A 3,732-nucleotide genomic window follows, 5' to 3' on the forward strand; every position below is an offset into this window, starting at 1 on the left:
TTCAAAGGATAAAGTGAGATGCCAAAACTATTCAGAAGCAAAAAGCTACTAGTTCCGCTCATCTAATTAGAATCTGAGCTTCACTTAAAACTCTGAGATATTATTGTTTCTTGATTTCTTTTTATCCTATTTTATTTATCTAGTTGCTTGGGGACAAGCAACAGTTTATGTTTGGTGTTGTGATGAGCGGATATTTTATACGCTTTTTAGGGGTAATTTCGTGTAGATTTTAGTATGTTTTAGTTAGTTTTTAGTAGATTTTTATTAGTTTTTAAGCAAAAATCATATTTCTGGACTTTACTATGAGTTTGTGTGTTTTTCTGTAATTTCAGGTATTTTCTGGCTGAAATTGAGGGAGCTGAGCAAAAATCTGATTCAGGCTGAAAAAGGACTGCTGATGCTGTTGGATTCTGACCTCTCTGCACTCGGAATGGATTTTATGGAGCTACAGAAGTCCAATTGGTGCGCTTTTGATTGGGTTGGAAAGTAGACATCCAGGGCTTTCTAGCAATAGATAATAGTCCATACTTTGCACAAAAATAGACGACGTAAACTGGCGTTCAACGCTAGTTCCATGTTACAGTCTGGCGTTCAGCGCCAGAAATATGGTACACGTTGGAGCTCAACGCCAGAAACAGGTTACAACCTGGCGTTCAACTCCAGAAACAGCCCAGGCACGTGAGAAGCTTAAGTCTCAGCCTAAGCACACACCAAGTGGGCCCCAGAAGTGGATTTCTGCACTATCCCTCGTAGTTTACTCATTTTCTGTAAACCTAGGTTACTAGTTTAGTATTTAAAACAACTTTTAGAGACTTATTTTGTATCTCATGACATTTTTAGATCTGAATTTTATACTCTTTGATGGCATGAGTCTCTAAACTTCCTTGTTGAGGGTGAGGAGCTCTGCAGCGTCTCGATGAATTAATGCAATTATCTATGTTTCCATTCAATCATGATTGTTCCTATCTAAGATGTTCATTCGCGCTTCACTATGAAGAAGGTGATGATCCGTGACACTCATCACCTTCCTCAATCCATGAACGTGTGCCTGACAACCAACTCCGTTCTACATTAGATTGAATGAGTATCTCTTAGATCTCTTAATCAGAATATTCGTGGTATAAGCTAAAATTGATGGCGGCATTCATGAGAATCCGGAAAGTCTAAACCTTGTCTGTGGTATTCCGAGTAGGATTCAAGGATTGAATGGCTGTGACAAGCTTCAAACTCGTGATTGTTGGGCGTAGTGACGGACGCAAAAGAATCAATGGATTCTATTCCGACATGATCGAGAACCAACAGATGATTAGCCATGCTGTGATAGAGCATTTGGACCATTTTCACTGAGAGGATGGGAAGTAGCCATTGACAATGGTGACACCCTACATACAGCTTGCATGGAAGGAGCCTTGCGTGTGTGAAGAGGAGTACAAGAGAAAAGCTGAAATAAAGAGGACAAAGCATCTCCAAAACTCCAGCATATTCTCTATTATTGAGCAACAATTATTTATTTTATGCCCTTTTACTTTTTACAATTGAACTTGAAAAACACCGTTGTTGGCATCCTGACTAAGAATAATAAGATAACCATAGCTTGCTTCAAACCAATAATCTCCGTGGGATTCGATCCTTACTCACGTAAGGTATTACTTGGACGACCCAGTGCACTTGCTGGTTAGTTGTGCGGAATTACATAGTGTGAAGTAATTTTTGTGAACCAAGCACCAAGAGCACTCCATCATTCTCCATGAGATTAGAGAAGATCAAAGAGCTATGAGGGAGGAGCATCAAAGGCAAGGAAGAGACATAGAGGAGCTTAGGCGTTCCATTGGTTCTTCAAAAGGAAGACGCCACCCACACTAAGGTGGACTTATTCCTTAATCTCCTTGTCTATTTATTTTTCTGTTTTCGAATTTATGCTGTAGGTTCTATCTATGTTTGTGTCTTCACTACATGATCATTAGTGTCTAATGTCTATGTCTTAAAGATATGAATAATTCCATGAATCCTTCACCTCTCTTAAATGAAAAATGTGCTTAATTAACAAAGAATAAGAAGTACTTGGATTTCAAATTTTATCTTGAAATTAGTTTAATTATTTTGATGTGGTGGCAATACTTTTTGTTCTCTGAATGAATGCTTGAACAGTGCATATTTTTGATAGTGAAGTTTATGAATGTTAAAATTGTTGGCTCTTAAAAGAATGATGAATAAGGAAAAATCTTATTGATAATCTAAAATATCATGAAATTGATTCTTGAAGCAAGAAAAAGCAGTGAATAAGAAAGCTTGCGAAAAAAAAGTGTTTAAAGAAAAAAAGAAAGAAAGAAAAAGCAAGCAGAAAAAGCCAATATCCCTTAAAACCAAAAAAGGAAAGGGTAAAAAGGATCCAAGGCTTTGAGCATTAATGGATAGGAGGGCCCAAGGAAATAAAATATAGGCTTAAGCAGCTAAATCAAGCTGTCCCTAACCATGTGCCTGTGTCATGAAGGTCCAAGTGAAAAGCTTGAGACTGAGTGGTTAAAGTCATGATCCAAAGCAAAAAGAGTGTGCTTAAGAACTCTGGACACCTCTAACTGGGGACTTTAGCAATGCTGAGTCACAATCTGAAAAGGTTCACCCAGTTATGTGTGTGTGGCATTTATGTATCCGGTGGTAATACTGGAAAATAAAGTGCTTAGGGCCACGGCCAAGACTAAAAAAGTAGCTGTGTTCAAGAATCAACGTACTGAACTAGGAGAATCAATAACACTATCAGAAATTCTAAATTCCTATAGATGCCAATAATTCTGAATTTCAAAGGAAAAAGTGAGATGCCAAAACTGTTCAGAAGCAAAAAGCTATAAGCCCCGCTCATCTAATTGAGACTAAGTTTCATTGATATTGTGAGATTCATTGTATATTCTCTTCCTTAGGCACACATCTACGGATTACTCCGTCTGCACATCTCTTAAAGAGATATGGTTCATCCCAAAGATAGTACTTTGCATCTGTGATTAATTTCTTTGATTGCACCCTACTGTACTCTTTGGGTATGAATCTCACTGCCTTGTAGTTTGCAATGTCTGCAAACCATGGCACTTCCTGGATGGCAAAGAGTTGCTCATCCGGAAAAGTTTCAGAGATTTCAGTGAGAGGGAGGGACGCCCCTTCTACTGGTTCTATTCGGGACAAATGATCTACTACTTGATTCTCTGTCCCTTTTCTGTCTCTTATTTCTATATCAAACTCTTGCAGAAGCAACACCCATCTGATGAGTCTGGGTTTTGAATCCTGCTTTGTGAGTAGATATTTAAGAGCAGCATGATCAGTGTACACAAACACTTTTGATCCTACTAAATAGGATCTGAATTTATCAATGGCGTAAACCACTGCAAGTAGCTCTTTTTCTGTGGTTGTGTAATTCTTCTGTGCATCATTTAGAACACGGCTGGCATAGTAAATGACGTGCAGAAGCTTGTCATGCCTTTGTCCCAACACTGCACCAATGGCATGGTCACTGGCATCACACATCAATTCAAATGGTAATGTCCAGTCTGGTGCAGAGATGATTGGTGCAGTGACCAATTTAGCTTTCAGAGTCTCAAATGCCTGCAGACACTCTTCATCAAAGATAAATGGCGTGTCTGCAGCTAGCAGGTTGCTCAGAGGTTTGGCGATTTTTGAAAAATCCTTTATAAACCTCCTATAGAATCCTACATGCCCCAGAAAGCTTCTGATTGCCTTAACATT

Source organism: Arachis duranensis, chromosome 5 (assembly GCF_000817695.3).
Source record: "Arachis duranensis cultivar V14167 chromosome 5, aradu.V14167.gnm2.J7QH, whole genome shotgun sequence".
NCBI lineage: Eukaryota > Viridiplantae > Streptophyta > Magnoliopsida > Fabales > Fabaceae > Arachis > Arachis duranensis.